Source organism: Dreissena polymorpha, chromosome 2 (assembly GCF_020536995.1).
Source record: "Dreissena polymorpha isolate Duluth1 chromosome 2, UMN_Dpol_1.0, whole genome shotgun sequence".
NCBI lineage: Eukaryota > Metazoa > Mollusca > Bivalvia > Myida > Dreissenidae > Dreissena > Dreissena polymorpha.
The window spans coordinates 136,127,921-136,149,758 of NC_068356.1; the positions used below are offsets into that span (position 1 = coordinate 136,127,921).

The 21,838-nt window shown below is 37.6% G+C and overlaps 2 protein-coding genes and 1 long non-coding RNA gene across 3 annotated transcripts in view; 2 read left to right on the forward strand and 1 right to left on the reverse strand.

Annotated features, from left to right (window-relative positions):
* The window catches only part of LOC127869136 (NACHT domain- and WD repeat-containing protein 1-like), a 156,857-nt gene that overhangs the window by 67,185 nt on the left and 67,834 nt on the right, over positions 1–21,838 (forward strand). The window lies entirely within an intron of this gene.
* The window catches only part of LOC127869159 (uncharacterized), a 156,832-nt gene that overhangs the window by 66,527 nt on the left and 68,467 nt on the right, over positions 1–21,838 (forward strand). The gene's annotated exons all lie outside the window — the stretch shown is intronic.
* LOC127869127 (uncharacterized) overlaps positions 1–21,838 on the reverse strand; it is a 77,009-nt gene that overhangs the window by 18,152 nt on the left and 37,019 nt on the right. Inside the window, exons 5-11 of the mRNA XM_052411457.1 lie at positions 14,887–15,750; positions 12,816–13,035; positions 12,251–12,322; positions 8,502–9,346; positions 7,174–7,434; positions 4,864–4,916; positions 2,004–2,162 (exon numbers count right to left, since the gene is read on the reverse strand). The gene's annotated coding sequence lies outside the window, so the exon portion shown is untranslated. The remainder of the gene's footprint in view (positions 1–2,003; positions 2,163–4,863; positions 4,917–7,173; positions 7,435–8,501; positions 9,347–12,250; positions 12,323–12,815; positions 13,036–14,886; positions 15,751–21,838) is intronic.

Consider the following 21,838-nt stretch of genomic DNA (forward strand, 5'->3'; position numbering starts at 1 on the left):
ACAAAGACTTGACAGGAAAATACATGAGAAATAGATTTGCTAGCGTAAGCGACGGGTAAGCAACAAAATGGGGAAAATATATTTTTGTGTTGTGAAAATAGCAAACCAATTTGGCGTTATCACACATCTGTTTCACAGTGCTACCCCGGTATATTGATCGCGATGTGTTATCGGGCCGTTGTCATGACAGTTGCATAATAAATATCTGTCTATCTGTCTAGATCGGGACCCTTTTTGTCAACACCTCGAATACACGGGTCCCGCTGACAAGCGATGGCCCTTCTCAGCACCTTTACCGATAACACATGGGCCACCTGCTGACACCCGGGTCAAGCAGTCAGCAAAAGAAAGAAACAGAGACGCTGTTTTTTATAACATTTAATTCCATTTGACAATATTCAGAAAGATGATAATTATAATTATAAAATAATAAGTATTATTATTATTATTATATATATAATATCGATGGTTGGTCTATTTAGCATGTACGGTACTATACGGTGTAGCCGTGACAATTACCGTAAGCACAGTTGCCCCCCTTTGATGTAATTGTGTAATTCAAAATGGCTTACGCGCAGCGAATTACAACGATTAAGTTGAACATTTTCACAGGAAAATTTTTGTTCTGATATAAATTCGTATATTATACGCACCCCCTACTTGAAGAAAAATTTGGCAGGTAAAAAAGTGCGTATTATATTCGCGAATTTACGGTAGTAGTAGTAGAAGTAGTAGTAGTAGTAGTAGAAGTAGTAGTAGTAGTAGTAGTAGAAGTAGTAGTAGTAGTAGTAGCAGCAGCAGCAGCAGCAGCAGCTGCAGCAGCAGCAGCTGCAACAGCACTAGTAGTAGTAGTAGTAGTAGTAGTAGTAGTAGTAGTAGTAGTAGTAGTATGCATTACAAAAATGCAGTTAGGCAAATGCTGTAACAATAAATTTAAACTTATTGCATTTGTTTCCCCTGTATATAGGTAGATATAATAGTGTATTACCTCCCCTGTCCTGCTTATATTTGTATTAATCAACAAAATTAAACATTAACACAATATTTAATATACAAAATATACAAAATATGGGCTGTCCGTTGTAGTGGCAGCCATTGTGTGATACGTTTTTTGTCACTGTGACCTTGACCTTTGACCTAGTGACCTGAAAATCAATATGGGTCATCTGTGAGTCACGATCAATGTACCTATGAAGTGTCATGATCCTAGGCAAAAGCGTTCTTGAGTTATCATCCAAAAACCATTTTACTATTTCGGGTCACCGTGACCTTGACCTTTGACCTTGTGACCTCAAAATCAATAGGGGTCATCTGCGAGTCATGATCAATCTACCTGTGAAGTTTCATGATCCTAGGCATATGCGTTCTTGAGTTATCATCCGAAAACCATTTTACTATTTCGGGTCACCGTGACCTTGACCTTTGACCTAGTGACCTCAAAATCTATAGGGGTCATCTGCGAGTCCTGATCAATCTACCTTTCAAGTTTCATGATCCTAGGCCTAAGCGTTCTTGAGTTATCATCCGGAAACCATTTTACTATTTCGGGTCACCGTGACCTTGACCTTTGACGTTGTGACCTCAAAATCAATAGGGGGCATCTGTCATGATCAATCTACCCATGAAGTTTCATGATCCTAGGCGTATGCGTTCTTGAGTTATCATTCAAAAACCATTTTACTATTTCAGGTCACCGTGACCTTGACCTTTGACTTAGTGACCTCAAAATCAATAGGGGTCATCTGCGAGTCATGATCAATGTACCTATGAAGTTTCATGATCCTAGGCCCAAGCGTTCATGAGTTATTGTCTGACAACCACCTGGTGGACGGACCGACCGACCGACATGAGCAAAGCAAAATACCCCCTCTTCTTCGAAGGGGGGCATAACAAACAGTGGTAGACATAATTAGACAGTAACTAAAGGGCAACAACTTACTGTTTGTGCAGATCTACAGTTCTATCCTTTGTAATTAAACAGTTACTTAAGGTCAACAACTCACTTTTGGTGCAGACCTAGAGTTCTCTCCCTTGTAAGTGTCAGCTAAAATGTCCTTCATGATGCGATCCCCAGACATGGAACAGCAACGTCCCCCAACATCACTGAACTTTGATACGGCTGAGCCTTTCACCAGACAGTCGTCTTCTGTGCTGAGCAGTTGCTGTAATGTTGAACAAACCAATATAAAATATGTTGGCCCAGTCAGTCTTTTGAACACGTACATTTAATTTAGTAATATATCAGCGATTTTTTTGTCCAAATTGGATAAAGTCCTTTTACCACATCAATCGGGAACAAGGGCTGTTTGTAAAACATGCATGCCCCCCATATGGGCTCTCCGTTGAAGTGAGAGCCATCGTGTGAATATGTTTTTTGTCACTGTGACCTTGACCTTTGACCTAGTGACCTGAAAATCAATAGGGGTCATCTGCTAGTCACGATCAATCTACCTATCAAGTTTCATGATCCTAGATCTAAGCGTTCTTGAATTATCATCCAGAAACCATTTTACTATTTCGGGTCACTGTGACCTTGACCTTTGACCTAGTGACCTCAAAATCAATAGGGGTCATCTGCGAGTCCTGATCAATCTACCTTTCAAGTTTCATGATCCTAGGCCTAAGCGTTCTTGAGTTATCATCAAGAAACCATTTTACTATTTCGGGTCACCGTGACCTTGACCTTTGACCTAGTGACCTCAAAATCAATAGGGGTCATCTGCGAGTCATGATCAATGTACCTATGAAGTTTCATGATCCTAGGCCCAAGCGTTCTTGAGTTATCGTCTGACAACCACCTGGTGGACGGACCGACAGACCGACCGACAGACCGACATGAGCAAAGCAATATACCCCCTCTTCTTCGAAGGGGGGGGGGGGGATAATAATAAATGTGATTATAAATGATATTTTGAAAATTCTTAGAATTTTTGTTTAATTTGGAAATATTTGGGTTGTTTTAATTACATAAAACTTAATTGCACAAACTTATCAAATTAATATTTTACATGCGTGTTTGCTGACATGTTCAGTTTCAGTGCTCTATTTATTAGTCCACTAGCATACAAGGAAATGCTTTGAACGTGTACTTTATAAAGAAGGAAATAAATGGCTGTTCACAATTTCACATTCACCTAGCTGGGAGTAAAATTCTGTTACAGGCCATTTGCCCTGACCAGCTGGCAAAACTAGTTTACCGTATAATGTACCAAGGAAAAATAGCCCCGCGAGTCATGTCCCTTTCACACGGGTAACTTTTGCAAAAAAAGGCTGAAAAAAAGGGGTTGCCCAATCTGATATTTGCCCAGAGCAAAATTTAAGCCACCAAATCAAACTGGAAACTGGATTTTAACAACCCTGATCTTGTAAACTCATTGATATACGTTGGCAAAAATTATCGGGCATTACAAAAAATGACTTTGATTTGGACATGTAAATTTGTGGATTTTTTAATTTGGCAGAAAAGGAATTTGCAATGGTTATTTTGTTATGTATGTGAGCTAAATTTGTGTATCAGTAAATTCATGAAATCAACATTTATTAATGTCCCACAAATAATAGCGATTTTAAAATTCATATTCCATTTTTTTGCGAAAAGTGTTTTGTAATGCTAACCTGAGATGACAATTTTCGCCTAGAATTGATTTTTGTTTAGAAGAAATTTCCTTTAAACAAAAAACTCCTCAAAAGCAGAAAGTATCGTGCACTGCACAAGCTAATATGTGGATGGAACTTAAAATGCATTAAGACCCCTTTTCCCAGAATGATGCTTACTTTGAAACACATTTTGAAATTCTGTGTTACTGAGGTTTGGAAAGCATCCAGCTGAAGAAGGGTTGAGATATTGATCCTAAAGTAAAATAAGTCATTTTATGTTATGTGAAATCATATCATTCTTGTCAACTTCATCTTTAGCATTCTTAATACACAGCCTGGTACACTGTCAAATCATTATTATTAGTGGGACATTATTTTGAGTTGATTTTAAGGGTTGACATATCCACAAAGTTAACACAAACACATTAGAAAATAACTTACACAAATTCCTCATGTATTTTTTCCAAACTGAGAAATCCATGCATCAACTTATGTGTCCATGAAAGTCTGTTTTAACCAGGAAAGTTCATATGGACAAAAATAAATGATTCACAAGTTACAATCAATTACAGAGGATATTTTACCTCATGTAAATTGATACTTTTCTTTCCCACCTCATTTCTTTTTTGCATTCTTAATACATATGAAATACACAAGCAGGCCTTTTCCTGGCATATTGATGGGTCTGTTAAACGGAACCATAACCAAACCTTTTTTTTAGATAAGTGCCATAAGCTTATTTTATCTCAATTATGTTTCAATAAGATCTAAAACAAAAGCTGTCACCAAAGGATGACTTATGCCCCCTATAAACGCTTGATAGAATTTATAAGCTTTTTTCGAAACCTAAAAGCAGATTTCGAAACCTAAACGCGGACCGGACCCTAAGTTCAAGGTCAAGGTCACAGGGGTCAAAATTTGTGCGCATATGAAAAGGCCTTGTCCATATACACATGCATGCCAAATATGAAATAGCTTTCTGAAGCGACATAGAAGTAATGAGCATTTTTCGAAACCTAAACGCAAAGTTTTACAGACAAACCGACGGACAGTCCGATCACTGTATACCCTCCTTTGGGGGCTTGAAATGTATAGAACTATCATTACGTGATTTTATTATTATAATTTGAAGTATTAGAAAGAGTAATATAAAATTATTTTTCCCAAATCAATTGATTTTTCATGCGAAAAAATTCACTATCAAAAAAAACAAATTTCCCCCAAAATGGCAAAGAAAACACCTGACAAATAAAGAATCTATTTTACCTTCTGCATATTCAGGTCATTCTTGTCCACCACATCCTCGGACTCAGCAGCCACTGGAGCAGCAGAAATAAGCTTGATGTATTTCTTGTATGTATACTTAGGATTCACACACATTTATATAAATGTTATTAAAATCAATAACAAATGTTCAACAGCATAAAACAAAGTAAACTAGAAATGGCGCGCCAGAGGCTGACGCGAATCCCCATGCCGCATGTTTGACCAAGGGAAGCCCCAGGGTTGGTAATTGGGCTATGCATAGTTGAGATTGACTGTTAAGTCATAAATGATATTCAGTATAAATTTGAAGTAAATCTGTGTGGAAATAAAGAAGTTAATGTAAAATAGCCTAAAAAATGAGTAAAAATCTCTGACCCGGCCCCCACCACAACCCTCATAACTTTTGACCCAGGGGTCAGATCAAAATTCCAAATAATACACTGTCGCACATATGCTCATAGCTACTATGCGTGTAAGGTACGGTTCTAGTGCTAACAGTGTAGGAGAAGATATTGGCCAGGACGGAAAGACGGCGGAGATAACCACATAATAGATTTTTGCAATCTAAGCGTGGACCCTAAGTTCAAGGTCAAGGTCACAGGGGTACAAATTTTATATGCGCATGGAAAGGTCTTGTCCAGATACAGATGCGTACCAAATATGAAAGCAATTTCTGAAGGGACACAGATGTTATGAGCTTTTTTTGAACCGCAGTTGCAGATTTCGAAACCTGAACGCGGACCCCAAGTCCAACAATTTAATGTGTATGTAAAGGTGTTGTCAAGATACACATGCATACCAAATATGAAAGCAATATCTGAACGGACACAGTAGGAATGAGCCTTTTGCGAATTGTGGTCGCAGATTTCGAAACCTGAACGCTGACCTCAAGTTCAAGGTCAAGGTCACATGGGTCAAAAATTATATGCGCATGGAAAGATGTTGTTCAGATACACATGCATATCAAATATCAGGGGTTTTTTTTACATAAAGGGGAAGACACTGGACGCTGGGTAAAAGGGGAAAATCGAGCGCGAAAGAGACATATTTGGGGAAAAAAATAAAAACTGCTCATTTCAATGTCTATAACTCACCTACAGACTTCAGGGTTTTTTTAGAAAAAGAGGCATGTCTCTGACCTTTTTGTTCTTAAACACATGAACAAGTATGATATTAAAGTCAAAGTCCTAAAAAAAGTTGCAGGTGTAGATCTAATAATGGGAAATGTTTTCAACTGGGGCCGGGGAATGATGTCAATATTATGATTTCAATTTCATGATGAATGGGTTGACGATCTAGATCTGCTACAGTATTGGAAGGGAAAGGTGCGGCAGCTGCCGATTGTATACTTTCACTTTCACAATAATCCGACAGTATTAATCGATGTTGATTACATGCACCTCCGAATCTTGCTGGGTTTCAACGGTTTTTGATGATTCATTCTTAAAAAATGCGTCAACGCAATTAATATTTTCCGAGTCCGAACGTTTTATTTTGTTCGTGTATGAACGCCAATTGTGAGACTTTTTTCTGTTTTAACGTTTATATCTTGGCTTTCAAATAACCCGGATGAAAATTCGACTGGTTTCCGGTAATTAATTGACGAAACACCCTTCTCGCGCAAGACTGGAATCCAGTAAAAAAGTCACATGATTAGTTGCCCGGTTTCCATGACGTAATTTAAGAGCTATATATAGAATCACTGGGATTCCGAGATTTGAGTGTTCGTCGGGAGAGAGCGAGATCGTTGTACATGGTACAAATTGGATAAGTGTCCACTTCCCAAAAGAAAAAAAACGTTTCTTTGAGGGTAAAATATTATATTTTGGTGAAAAATTATATTTTTGGAGGTGAAATGGCATTTTTAGGGGAAAAATTCTGGTAGGGGAAGACGCCGAATATCGGCGTCATTTTCTTAGTAAAAAAACCCCTGAATATGAAAGCAATTTCTGAAAGGACACTGTAGTTATCAGCACATTTCGAATCGCGGTCATCAGAACATTTTGGTTCAGGGCTAAATTTCAACCAAAAAATAAACTATGCCCTAATTTCTATGATATAAACATATATCAGATCAACTTTCCTATTTATTAACCAAGTTTAATCAATTTAAAAACAAAGAATACACATTTGATGTTAGGAACTTTTCCTTAATCAGCCAGAAAAAGTACTGATGTTAAGTGAACTATATGGGTTGCATTCTGGGAAAATAGGACTTAAAGTATGTGCAGTATGCACAGGCTTACTATGGAATGATTGTTCAAGCACATACATTAAGCCCCATATCCCAGACCACAGCTCAAATACTACCTGCTGTTCTTGTTGCTGCTGCTGTTGCTGCGAGCGTGCCATATGCAGAGATGAAGCGAGTCTCGACACCTATGTCACCAACCCAAACCCGGGAATTCCTGACAACAACTGTTGTTGAATGTCGTCAATTGCAGACAGCTCTCCTGGTGAGGTTCACATTATTCGAGAGCAACATATTAAGGCCAGTCACATTTACGGACAAGTCAATCAAGGCCTGTTCTATCTGTTGGAACAACTGTTTCACTTTGAGCGTCTCTACAACTGAAAATGTGAGACTCTACAATTTAACATGTGAGACTATACAATATTAAATGTGAGACTGTTTTAAGCTTTAAATCTGAGACACAACAACTTTAAATTTGACACAATATAACTTCAAATGTATGACAATACACCTTTAAATCTAAGACTACACAATTTTAAACAAGAGACTGAACAACTTTAAATGTGAGACAATACAACGTTTGAAAATTTGCCACTATACAACTTAACATGAATGACTGTACAATTCAAAATGTAAGACAATACAATTTTAAATGTGAGACTTCTAAAAACATTTAATCTGAGGCTATACACCATTAAATTTGACACTGTTCAACTTCAAATGTATGACTATACGCCTTTAAATGTGAGACAATACAACTTTAAACGAGAGTCTAAAAAACTTAAAATGTGAGACCATGGTAAGTAGTGATATTGATTTCTACATTAAATGGCCTCCTTTTGTAGGACAGACCTTCTAGTTACTGGTGTTATCATCAGGATATAAAGCAATTTTGCAAACATCCAGGCTCTGATTGAAATAATAATCATATCAAATTATATGTGAAATAAACAACATAAACATTTTTTTATAAAACAAACTACTTCAAAATTGTAATACAAATTAGTGAAATAATTAAGCCAGTTGTTTAAAAAAGACTTCAAATGTGATAAAATTAGGTGCTAGCTCTGTGCTGAGTCTATTATAACCATTTTTGAAATTGGGTCATAGCCTGTTGGATTGGGAAAAACCTGGATATTTTCACTAAAATTGGAATATTGGGGTTTATTTTTTGCTTACAAATACTTAAAAATCGAAAATCAGTACCATCAAATTTAATGTATTAATTTAACTTAAGTTCAATTTATAGAGCTGAATCAGGAAATACACTCAATGTTGTGAACTATTGAACAAATTTTTTGTTGGAAAACCTTCAATTGGGAATGACAGCCAGCTATTATGGAAAAAATATAGATGTTTGGAGATTAGGGCTGTGGCTGAATTATTGGCCCCAAATTTAACCAAATAACATCTGACGCTCAAGAAGATGAGAAGACAAACTTACCTTGCTGATATTACTAAGGCCCCAGTTTGAGTTCTGACTAACTCTGTTGAGAGTCGAAGTGCGTACTGTATGACATTACAAAACTGCTGTCATTTTTCAAAGCCATCTCTATTCTCGATTCAATACAAGTGCCAAGTGCTCGTAACAAAGCTAGACATGTTTACATTTTGCAGCTTGTTTACAATCTTGGGCGCAATTTGCGTCTGAGGCATGCCCCATTGATGTATTGTGCTCTTGGTGTTCACAGCCAAGTCACTACTGCCTTTCTTCATCAGCAACAGCGTCAAAAGCTTTATGTTCCCTTTGGACAGTTTAGACGCCTGAGAGGACAAACCAAGACGGTCCGTAACACTACTACTGTCCTAACTATCAACAGCAGAAGTATCTACTTTGGAAAGCCTACACTTCTGCATTAATCGCTTCAATTGTTCCTTGATTTTTTTGTCCCGTTCCTCGCTGAATTTGTGTTTGTCCCATAACGAATGGAACAAGTTATTCAACTTCTCATTCGTCGTGATATTCACAGTGATGTCCAACAGCAAGAACTGACTGTTGATTGAGCATTACCATAACTACTGATATAACTTCTTGTGTCTGTAACACTCTTCCCACTCGGACACTCAAGCTAAACAAAACTACTCGGGCTCGACAGTGGATAACTTTACGTGGACATTGCGGTTGATGAGAACAGTGCAAGAAAACTGGATGTGTTCAGAATTTGAGGCTGGAGGTCTTGGGGGAGGAGATATGGATCAGGGTAGGGGAAGGGTTGTCCTGGACTGGGGCTCATGCATGCCGGACTGGTGCTGTTGTTGGGCCAACACAATATCAATGCTGGTGCTCTCCTAAAAAACAACAACAGCACAGTGGGTAATATGAACTTGTAATAAATGTTTATATTACAATCTATTACAAACTATGCTTGTTGGTTGGCTGTGCAGGTTTTCAATAGCAAAACTTCATTCCCATGAATTTCTTATCTGGTGTTTCATTGATCCATAGTCCTTTATAGCCTTAACATTGATACAACTAAATCCTTTCGTATTAAAACATTAAAAGTGTTGGCTAATGCTATACTAACCTGTAAGTTCATAATTATTATTTTCCCATAACTTGCAGAGATGTAATTTCATAAGCCAATATGCCGCTCATCAATATCTGAAAGTGTCGTCCCAGATTAGCATGTTAAGTCAACATAAGCAGGGAGGACACTTTCTGACTAGACTGGATTTTCCTAAAGAGGATATTTCTGTTCAACCAACATACCTTTAAGAGAAAAATGGTGTCAATGATTAGCCTGTGTGGGCTGCACAGGCTAATCTGGTTCAACAATTCAAGAACATGCATAAAGCTCCATTTTCCAACAGCACAGCTTATTTATCTTTTTAGCGAGTTTTTTCCATTTAGAAAAATTTATACTCATCTTGTTAAAAATGTCATATATTTCAATTATTCTAATGCCTTTAATCACTTTACTTTTACTTTGCTTTTACATTTGTTTTATTGTTAATATATGTTAATAATAATGTCTTCCCAAAGTTGAAAAAAAAATTCTACTATTCCTTTACAGATCTTTGATTGTTTAAATCTGTTTTAATTCAAACTGGACAACAGTTCCAAAGTAAATCAACATGTAACAAAAGTTAAAAGAAATAATAAAACAAAAAAAACAAAACAAGAGATGTGTTCGTCCGAAAAACAGTGCCCCCTATTGCGCCGCTTTGAAATTTTTTTCTATTTTTTTGACCTTTGACCTTGAAGGATGACCTTGACCTTGAACTTCCACCACTCAAAATGTGCAGCTTTATGAGATGCACATGCATGCCAAATATCAAGTTGCTATCTTTAATATTGAAAAAGTTATGGCCAATGTTAAAGTTTTCGGACAGACAGACGCCATATATTTGACATTTTACCTTGGAGGACAACCTTGACCTTCACCTTTCACCACTCAAAATGTTCCGCTCCATGACATACACATGCATGCTAAATATCAAGTTGACATCTTCAATAGTGAAAAACTTATGGCCAATATTAAAGTTTTTGGACGGACGGACAGACGCCATATATTAGACATTTGACCTTGAAGGATGACCTTGACCTTTACCTTTCATCACTTAAAATGGGCAGCTCCGTGAGATGCACATGCATGCCAAATATCAAGTTGCTATCTTCAATATTGAAAAGGTTATGGCCATTAAAGTTTTCGGACGGACGGACAGACTGACTGACATACACACATACACAAATGCTGACATACTGACACACTGACGGACAGTTCAACTGCTATATGCCACCCTGCATAAAAACATTTGGACAAAGTTTCATCAATATTGAGCCACACATGTGGCCTCTGAAGTGTTACATGTAACAGTGATTTCATATGATTTAAATATATGTGACCTTGTAACAACAAGGCTTGTTGAAGGAGTCATGTGACCCAGATGTAAAATTGCCAAGATATTGTCTAGGACCAATCAGACCAAGTTTAATCAATATTTTATCAAAAATCAGGCTTCTAGCTTAGTAACAAGCTTAACATAGTATGATCACAATTGCTTTTAGAATCGTGTGCTCAAGTCAGCTAAAGCAGATCTGTAAATGTGTTGCAGCACATATCACTTTTGAGTCTTTTTGGGTCAATTATAAGCCATATGGGAAATTCCTGATACACTCAATAAAACGCGACTTACACCACTTAACTATCATGTGCTTTTGTTAACTATTAAAACTAGAGCTTTGTCAAAGAAGTGACCCCCACATGCGGCATTGAATTGACACAGAATATTTTGCATGTTTCCTTCACAAAAAATAGCAGACACCATGCTAAATGTTTAAAACGCACTTAGTGACCCCGTGACCTAGTTTTTGACCCGCATGGCCTATGTTCAAACTTGGCCTAGACATCATTTAGATACAACTTCTGACCAAGTTTGGTGAAGCTCGGATAACAACTACTTGAATTAGAAAGCGGACACCATGCTCAATGTTTAAACGCACTCAGTGACCCCGTGACCTTGTTTTTGACCCGGCATGATACATATTCAAACTTGAACTAGACATTGTCTAAATACAACATCTGACCAAGTTTGGTGATGATCGGATGAAAACCACTTGAATTAGAGAGCGGACACTGAATACGGACCGACCAACAGACTGACCGGCAGACAAGCTCAATCCTTTATACCCCCTTAACTTCGTTTGTGGGGTATAATTATAATCACATAATTTATAGGTTATAATTGGTCATTAAAGTTGATAAACTGATATACAATAAATAATAAAGAAAAAAATCATGTTATGCAAAGCTACAAACATCACTGGCCCCACTTTTGTATCAATGGTAGTTTTAGAACCATAATTACAATTGATGTAGAACCTGTTTTTGAAAATAGTTTAAGAGCCAGATATGTTGGTACCTGCTGATAAATGGCTCGTTTGTTGTTGTTGTTTTTAGTTTTAATATATTTCTAGATGTTCAATTTAAAATGCAAATTTGAGGGTTAAGCTTGACACTTTCGCATTTTCTTCACTTTTCTATATACTACATGTATATAAAAGTTTGTCGCTGAACTTTTAAACTGAAATATGATTAACTTGTCAATTAATGGAAGAGCAGAAACCACAGTTGGCATTTGGTTTAACCTATTTATTAAAGTATGATTGCATCTAAAGTCTTAGGCTATTAAGAGTGGGTCTCTTGAAAGCTTTGCCACAGTGACTCCTTTTGCAATGGCAAGGCCACTTACCTATTGTGATGTAGGGGCAAAGTTGTAGTTGGGGATATTTCTCTCTGGGCCTGAACTTGTGAGTATAAGACTCTGTGAACAGATAAAATGGTCTTAGAAATGTGTGCCTGTAAACCAAATAATTCAATGAATTCTCAAATGGCATCTGCTATATTGAAAGTCAATGAAGTTGGTTTGATTAAATAAATGCTCAAATATTGCCTTCTATATATGTACTCTTTATACAAACATTGTTCATCCCTCTGGAGCTAATTAAGTTATGTGCAAAAGCAAAAAAAGTGGAACGGATATAAGGAGGAGGAAATGAAGGATGGAGGTTACTGGTAATTAAAGACGATGACAAATCTTTACACCCCCCCCCCCTGCACCATTTCATAACGTAGTGACTTAAAAATCCCTATATACTGCAAAGATATCAAGGCTATTGGCGGCTATTATGCATATTTACGAGTGCATAGTAATGTTATTTAAATTTTTTAAGTTAGTAGCATTGAGTTTAATCAAAACGTGAAATTAGGAGTACACATCTGCACATTATACACGGTAAATTACAGCCCAAATATACCTTGTGGATGAGATAATCTCGGCCCTTAGGCAGGAAAGTTTGAAACCCCAGGTTTAGACTGGCTGCACCCTGCGCTAAGGATTTGTTGAGCATTTGCCCCGAGGTCCTGCGCCAAGAGCCAACTACCCCCCATGCACAGGAAGTGTCTCTGGGCGTCTGGGACCAGCTGACCAGAGAGCCTGTTATTAAGCTGGGTACCAATCAAGGATTGCATCAAGTCCTGACAACAATAAATTTATATTTAGGATATCGGAATTGATTGTTCACCAATAACAACTCAGAATAGCGTTGTATCAATGTTTAATGCGCATCAATTTGAAATTGAAAGTTAGGGGTTTTTAACCTCAAGGAATACATGGTAAAGTACAGTTTGTAGCAAGGTGTAATACTTATTTTTTTAAATCAAAAACAGGCCTTACTTAAGCAATTTAGAATGTGAGACTGTACACCTTTAATTATGCGATATACAACTTAAAATGTGATAACAGACAACTTTAAATGTAAGACTACATAATTTTAAATGTGATACTCAGCAACTGAAAATGTGAGACAATACAGCTTTAAATGTGACACTGTAAAGCTTAAAGTGTGAGACTGCACACCTTTAAATGTGACAGTTTATGACTTATACTTGAGACTAAACAACTTTAAATGTGAGACAATTAATACAACTGTATGACATATAATAAGAAACAATAGATGCGAGTTGAACACTGTAAGTGTATGAGTACTTGATCACACATGTTTTATCTGTGGATCAGACAGAAATACAGATGAACGTCTATATTGAAAAGAAGTCTATGACACTAGATATCTTGCAACCAGGAGCTGTACTAATTGTACTAGTAATTGTTGCCAATTCTGGTTAAAACTATTCGCTGTAGGTGATTTTGAATTGATACTTCTAGCTACTGGTGCTGAAATTGTGTGCATAAGGATATGAAAGCAATAAAGTGCTATTGTTTTGACAACATCCGGGCTCTAATTTGAACAAGGGCTGTTTGTAAAACATGCATGCCCCCCTATATGGGCTATAAGTTGTAGTAGCAGCCATTGTGTGAATACGTTTTTTTGTCACTGTGAACGGTGGTGGTGGTGGTGGGTGGTGGTTGTTGGTGGTGGTGGTGTGGTGGTGGTGGTGGTGGTGGTGGTGGTGGTGGTGGTGGTGGTGGTGGTGGTGGTGGGTGGTGGTGGTGGTGGTGGTGGTGGTGGTGGTGGTGTAGCTTACATTTGGTAAAATTTAAATATATTACAAGGGAGGCAAATGCTATAACAAAAAAAAACATGCATAAACGGTAGTTGTTTGTCTTGTTTGAACCATGCTAAATCCTTAAAATGCCTATTTCCAGTAACTGTGACCTTCACCTGTGACCTTTGACCTAGTGACCTCAAAATCAATAGGGGTCATCTGCGAGTCATGATCAATGTACCTATGAAGTTTCATGATCCTAGGCCCAAGCGTTCTTGAGTTATCGTCTGACAACCACCTGGTTGAGGGACCGACAGACAGACCGACCGACAGACAGACCGGCCGACGTACCGACATGAGCAAAGCAATATACCCCCTCTTCTTCGAAGGGGGGCATAATAATAATCTTATCCAATTATATGTGACATAAATAATTTATATAACTCCAACTTCAAAATAGTAATGAAACTTAGTGAAATAAGCAAATTAAACAAGTTATTTTTATCAAAGACTCTAAAATGTGCTAGAACTAGGGCCAGCTCTAAGCAGAGAGTTTATTTTAAACATTTTTGGATCGGGACAATTCGGAAAAAATCATGCTGTTTTGAATTAAATTGGGAAAATGGTTGTTGTTTTTGCTATAAAAAAAATAAACATTGAGAATAGTGCTATCTATATTAATTGCACTAAGTTGTCCAAGTTATAGAGCTGAATAAGGAAATTAACTCAATGTTGCAACCTATTAAAACATTTTTGGGGGGCAAACCTTGAATTGAAAATTTTAGCCAGTAATTATGGGAAAATATAAACTTTTTGAGAATAGGAGTGGGACTGAATTTTGGCTCCAATTTCGACAAAATAATTAATACTGTAAGGTCTCACCTGAGGCTCAAGGAGCTGAGCTGATATTGCTAAAGGCCGAGTTTGAGTTCTGATTAACGTCGGGTTGAGAGTCGATGGGCATACTGGACCACACAACACAACTGCTGTCATTTGTCAATGCCTTCTCAGCCTCGATTCAATACGAGGCCTATGGGCTCGGAGTGGGAAGTGCTCATAACAAAGCTAGACATATTCACATTTTGCGCGTTGTTTATAATCTTGAGCGGAATTTGCGTCTGAGGCATGCCCCAAGGATGTATTGTGCTCTGGGTGTTCACAGCCAAGTCATTACTGCCTTTCTTCGTCAGCAAAAGCGTCAGAAGCGTGTTCTCTTTGGACAGTTTACACGCCTGAGAGGACAAACCGAGACGTCCGTAACGCTATTACTGTCAAAACTATCAACAGCAGAAGTATCTACTTTGGAAAACCTACACTTCTAAATTAATCGCTTCAATTGTTCCTTGATTTTTTGCCCTGTTTCTTGCTGAATTTCTGTTGGTCCCATAATGAATGGAACAAGTTATTCAACTTTGTATTCTGTGATATTCTTTGTGATGTCCCAGAGCAAGCACACTGGCTGTTAGTTTTACCATTTCTACTGCTTATATTTAACAAAACTACTCAGGCTGGAGTGTGGAAAACTCGACCAGGACATTGCGGTTGTTGAGAACAGCCCGTGAAAACTTGACGTGCTGAGAATCTCCTGCAGAACAAAATTGTTCAACGATGCTGATCCTTCGAGGCTGCAGGTCAAAAGTGAGGAGTTAGTGGTCAGGGGAGGGGAAGGGTCGTCCTTGGCTGGATCTCCTGCATGCTGGACTGGTACTGATGCTGGGCCAACTCGATACCAATGCTGGTGCTCTCCTGAAAACAGCACAGTGCGTTATATGAACGTGTAACAAATGTTTATATTACAATCTACAACAAACTATGCCTCTTGATTAGATGTGAAGGTTTTCAACAGCAAAAATTCATTCTCATGAATGTCTTATCTGGTATTTCATTGGTTCCTTGTCCTGAATAGCATGAACATATATACAATTAAACCATTTCGTATTGAAACATTAAAAGTTATGGCTATTGCTATACTAACCTGTAAATTCATAATTATAGTTTTTCTTAACTTTCAGAGATATAATTTCATAAGTCAATATGCAGCTCGTCAATATAAGGAAGTGTCGTCCCAGATTAGCATGTCCACATACATGTAAGCTAATCAGGGAAAAAACTTTCTGACTAGACTGAATTTTCATAAAGATGATTCTTCTTTTCAACCAAAAAATACCTTTGAAGAGGAAAGTGTTGTCCCTTATTAGCCTGTGCAGAATACAGAATGCACAGGCTTATCTGGGACAACAATTTAAAAAAGCCCCATTTTCCACAGCAAGGCTTATTTATCTTATTTATCTTTTTAGCCATTTTTTCCAGCATAACAAGACCAAGGAATGGAAAATTATATTGTTAAAAATTTAATATTGTTTGAGTGCACCCATTCTTTTAATCACTTTACTTTTACAAAGCATTCATATATGTTTTACTTTAATATATGTTTCAATAAGTGGGAGGCAAAAACTAAATAAAAATGTCTTCCAAAAGTTGCAAAAAGACACATACAATTTTTACCATGCCTTGAAATGTCTTTGATTGTTAAAATCTGTTTAAATTCACAATAGAAAACATATCTAAAGTAAATCAATATCCAAAAATTAAATGTTCAGTTTCAGTGCTCATTTCATTATTCCACTAGCATATAAGGAAGCGCCTATTATGGTGTACTTTATAAAGAAGGAAAGACAATCTGTTCAGTATTCACATACACCTGGGAGTAAAATTATGTTACAGGCCACTTGCCCTTAATTACTTCTAGCTGATAACACTACTTTGCTCTTACTTTGATGACGCCCACAAATCCAAATTTTCACAGTAACCAATACCAATACATGAATTTTTTCTAAGTAAATTGAAAACATTAACTTTGTTTCATATGTTTAGGGAAAATAAAAGTTTCAGTAAAAATATTACCCACACACCCTCAAACACAAATCATATACATGTAACAGGGCTTGATTTGTCTCAACTTTGTGAAGCGTTTCAGCCCACTCATTTTAAATTTGTTATCCCCACGCTTTTTGAAAAAAAGGTGGGGATATTGTGGTTATCTCCGCCGTCCGTCCGTCTGTCTGTCCGTCCGTCCTGGCCACTATCTCCTCCTACACTAAAAGCACTAGAACCTTGAAACTTACACACATGGTAGCTATGAGCATATGTACGACCCTGCACTATTTGGAATTTTGATCTGACCCCTGGGTCAAAAGTTATAGCGGTTGGGGTGGGGCCGCGTCAGAAATTATCACTCATTATTTTAGGTTATTTTACATTTACTTCTTTATTTCTACACCGATTCACTTCAAATTGTTACTGGACCTCTCTTATGACAATACGATCAATCTCAACCATGCATGTCCCCATTCCCAACCCTGGGGCGCCCCGCCCACATAGGCCACACCCACCAAAAATTTCCATTTACTATAATTTTTTCATTTCTACACGGATTCACTTCAAATTGATACTGAACTTTTGTTATGACATTAGGGTCAATCTCAACTATGCATGGCCCCAATCCCAACCCTGGGGCGCCCGCCCACATAGGCCACACCCACCAAAAAATTCCATTTACTATAAAAATTTTTTAGGTTATTTTACATTAACTTCTTCATTTCTACACTGATTCACTTCAAATTGATACTGAACCTCTCTTATGACAAAACGGTCAAACTCAACTATGCATGGCCCCGTTGCCAACCCTGGGGCGCCACGCCCACATAGACCACACCCGCCCAAAATTGCCTTTTACTATAATTTCTTCATTAATACACTGATTCACTTCAAATTGATACTGAACCTCTCTTATGACAATACGGTCAATCTCAACTATGCATGGCCCCATTACCAACCCTGGGGCACCCCGCCCACATAGGCCACACCCTCCCAAAATTGCCCTTTACTATAACTTCTTTATTTTTACACCCATTCACTTCTAATTGATACTGAACTTCTCTTATGACAATACAGTCAATCTCAACTATGCATGGCCCCATGATCAACCCTGGGGCGCCCTTGGGTCAAACATGCGGCGTGGGGATACGCGTCGGCCTCTGCCGCGCCATTTCTAGTTAAAGTTGTGAACAAATGAGGAACAAACTCCTTAAAATTACCAAAATTTGAGTCACAAACTTGTTTTAATTGTGAAACTTTTAGTCACGAAATTCTCAAATTTGTGAAAAATGACCATTCCCTAAGAAGGAAAAATAGCCCTGAATCATGCTCTTTGAAGACAGACTTAAATTGTATACCTCTTCAAAACAGGCCCTGAATGATAAAACAGAGCAAAATATTAGTCTCCAATTCAAGCTGGAGACTGGAGTGTTACACTGATCCTGGAAAAATATTTATACTCGTTGGCATGACACTTCAAGGTTTAAAAAAAAAACAACTTTCGTGGACACTTAAATTCGTAGATTTTGTATTTTCGAAAAAAGGAATTTGCCCTGGGTGATTTTGTTTTGTGTTTGAGCTAATTTCACGGATCAGTAAGCCCACAAAATCAACATTAATTAATGTCCCACAAATAAAAATGAATTTACAGTTCATAATCAACATGTTTTTTAGAAATGTGTTTGACGAGATTTATTTTATTTATTTTTAATTTAAATTCAGACTTAACTTGAGTCTTATTCTGGGACAACTGAGCTTAATGAATGTATATAATGTCCTCCCACATTAGCCTGCCCAGTCCTCACAGGCTTTAACCTGAGACGACAATTTCCACCAAGAATTGATTTTTGTTTGGAAGAAATTCCCTTAAAACTAAAATTTCCTCAAAAGCGGAAAGCATTATCCCCGATAATTCTGAGTGCGCACTGCACAGGCTAATCTGTGGATGGTACATAACATGCATTAAGCACCCTTTTCCCATAACAAGGCTCACCAAGTATCATCTTGTACAACTCTGTAACAGACTGTAGGGGGATTTACTTTGAGCCTCATTCTGAGAAAACAGGGCTTAATAAATTGTGCACTAAGTGTCTGCCCAGATAAGCCTATACAGCCACACAGGCTTATCAGGGACAACACTTTCTGCTAGACTGACATTTTCTTTAAGAAGAGACTTCCTATATACAAAAAATTGCATAAATGCAGAAAGTGTCATCCATGATTTTCCTGTGCAGACTACACAGGCTAATCTGGGACCACACTTAACGCACATGCATTTAGTCCCTGAACAGACTACACAGGCTACTGTGCGACCACACTTTACACATATGCATTTAGTCCCTGTACAGACCACACAGGCTAATCTGGGACCTCACTTTACACACATGCATTTAGTCCCTGTGCAGACTACACAGGCTAATCTGGGACCACACTTTACACACATGTATTTAGTCCCTGTACAGACCACACAGGCTAATCTGGGACCACACTTTACGCACATGCATTAAGTCCCTGTACCGACTACACAGGCTAATCTGGGACCACACTTTACACACATGCATTTAGTCCCTGTACAGACTACACAGGCTAATCTGGGACCACACTTTACACACATGTATTTAGTCCCTGTGCAGACTACACAGGCTAATCTGGGACCACACTTTACACACATGTATTTAGTCCCTGTACAGACTACACAGGCTAATATGGGACCACACTTTACACACATGCATTTAGTCCCTGTACAGACTACACAGGCTAATCTGGGACCACACTTTACACACATGTATTTAGTCCCTGTACAGACTACACAGGCTAATCTGGGACCACACTTTACACACATGCATTTAGTCCCTGTACAGACTACACAGGCTAATCTGGGACCACACTTTACACACATGTATTTAGTCTCATTATCCCAGACGGAGGCACATATGTTTCTTGAAAAAACACTCAACAACAGACTGTAAGCAGACTTAAGTTTGTGGAATGAGGCCGGAGTCCTTCTAATAGCAAAAATTCTTGGTGTTTTGACAACAAATTGGGACATTGGTGTTGTTGGCTTTTTTATTACAAATACTATTCAATCGAGAATAAGCGTTTTCAATATTGCATTTAATAAGGTTCAATTATTAGAGTTGGGTAGAGAGATAAACTTGGTATTGTGATAAATTTCTATACTTTACCTTCAATTGGGAATTTTAGGCAGTTGTTTGGGAAAAATACATAGTTCCAACATTTTGTATGGGGCCGATTTTGGCCACAATATTTGACAAAAAAACAATAACACAGTTTACACATCAAGAACTTAACACCTCCTGCAAACAGGCTCTATATGATCAAGGCATTCAAAGCTTTACTAAATATCTCACAACGTTATACGAACTCAAGGCCTGCATGGGGATGACAGAAATTCTTGTGGTGTTATGTTACTGAGGTTTCTGTATTGGAAGTTGGAAAGCAACAAGCTGAAGAATGTTTTGATTTATTGATCCTCAAGTAAATGAAGTCGTGCTGTAAACACGATACATAAAAGAAAAGACCCAATTTTAACTTCTATGAAATCATATTTTTGTCCACTTCATATTAAGCATTTTTAATACAGAGGTATCACTGTAAAACCATTATTTCATCTCCTAATTACTTTATGATTACAACTGTCAAACTATATAAAGCAGCATCACCGGCAACAATAAGTAGATGGGTAAAATCAGTGTTAAAAGCTGCTGGTCTCGGGAACACATTTAAACCTCTCAGTACAAGGGCACGTTCAACATCAAAAGCTAATCATTTAGGTGTTTCATTGCAAACTATCTTAGACACGGCCGGCTGGTCAAATTCAAAAACATTTGCTAAATATTATTAAAAAGAAGTTCACAATGAAAATCAACATTCTCTGGTTTTTCAATCAGCTATTTTATGTGGAAAATAAAAAGTGTACATATTCTATCATGAATTCTTGTTTATCTCTTTATTCCTGCACAAATTTGCAGAAATTCTCTAAAATCTCGTGTGGGGCTCATTAAGGGGTTATGCAGGAGATGAAATTGAATAATTAACCGAGACTTACCTTCGTAGATGGGAAGGTGAAGGTTGATTGTCATTTCATCTACTGCAAACCCCTTAAGAGCTCAACACGCCCTACCCAATCCCACCCATTCCATCTTTTCTACAAATTTGTTAAACAAAGTATTCCTTAATGAATACTTTGCTAACTCTAAAGCCTGATATTCTTGGCTGCAGAAGCTGCGTAATCTCTCGTGTAGAGTTCTTAAGGGGTTTGCAGTAGATGAAATTACAATCAACCTTCACCTTCCCATCTACGAAGGTAAGTCTCGGTTAATTATTCGTTTGAGGCTATTTTTTGTTGATTTTAAGGTTTTACCAATCCACAAATTTATCACAAACACTCGGGAAATGAACTGACACAAATTCCTCATTTATTTTTCCAAACTGAATAATCCACACATTAACTTATTATATGTCCATGAAATACTATTTTAATCACCAAAAGTTCATGAGGAGGAATATCAATGTTTTTGCAATATACAAACACTTTAAGAGGATATTTTACCTTATGTAAATTCATTCTGTTCTTTACCACCTCATCTTTTTGCATTCTTAATAAACAGGAAATACACAAGACTGCGCGTTCCTGGTGTATTTATGGGTCTGTTGAACAGACCCATAACCGAAGCATTTTATTTGTTTTTAAATAAGTGCCTTATTATAATTACAGTGCTTTCAACAGGAATTTTTTCAGACGCCCCGGGGCAATTGGGGGGGGGGGGGCGAGATTTAACAAAAAATGTTTTAAACCTTTCCCGCATAGATATGCATAATCGCGCCACGATTGATTCCTTAATACATCCGTATGAAACCATACTTTTTATCTATTACTGCCAACCTGCTACTTTTACCGTTGCTACTCATTACCCTATAATCCTGTATATTCCAT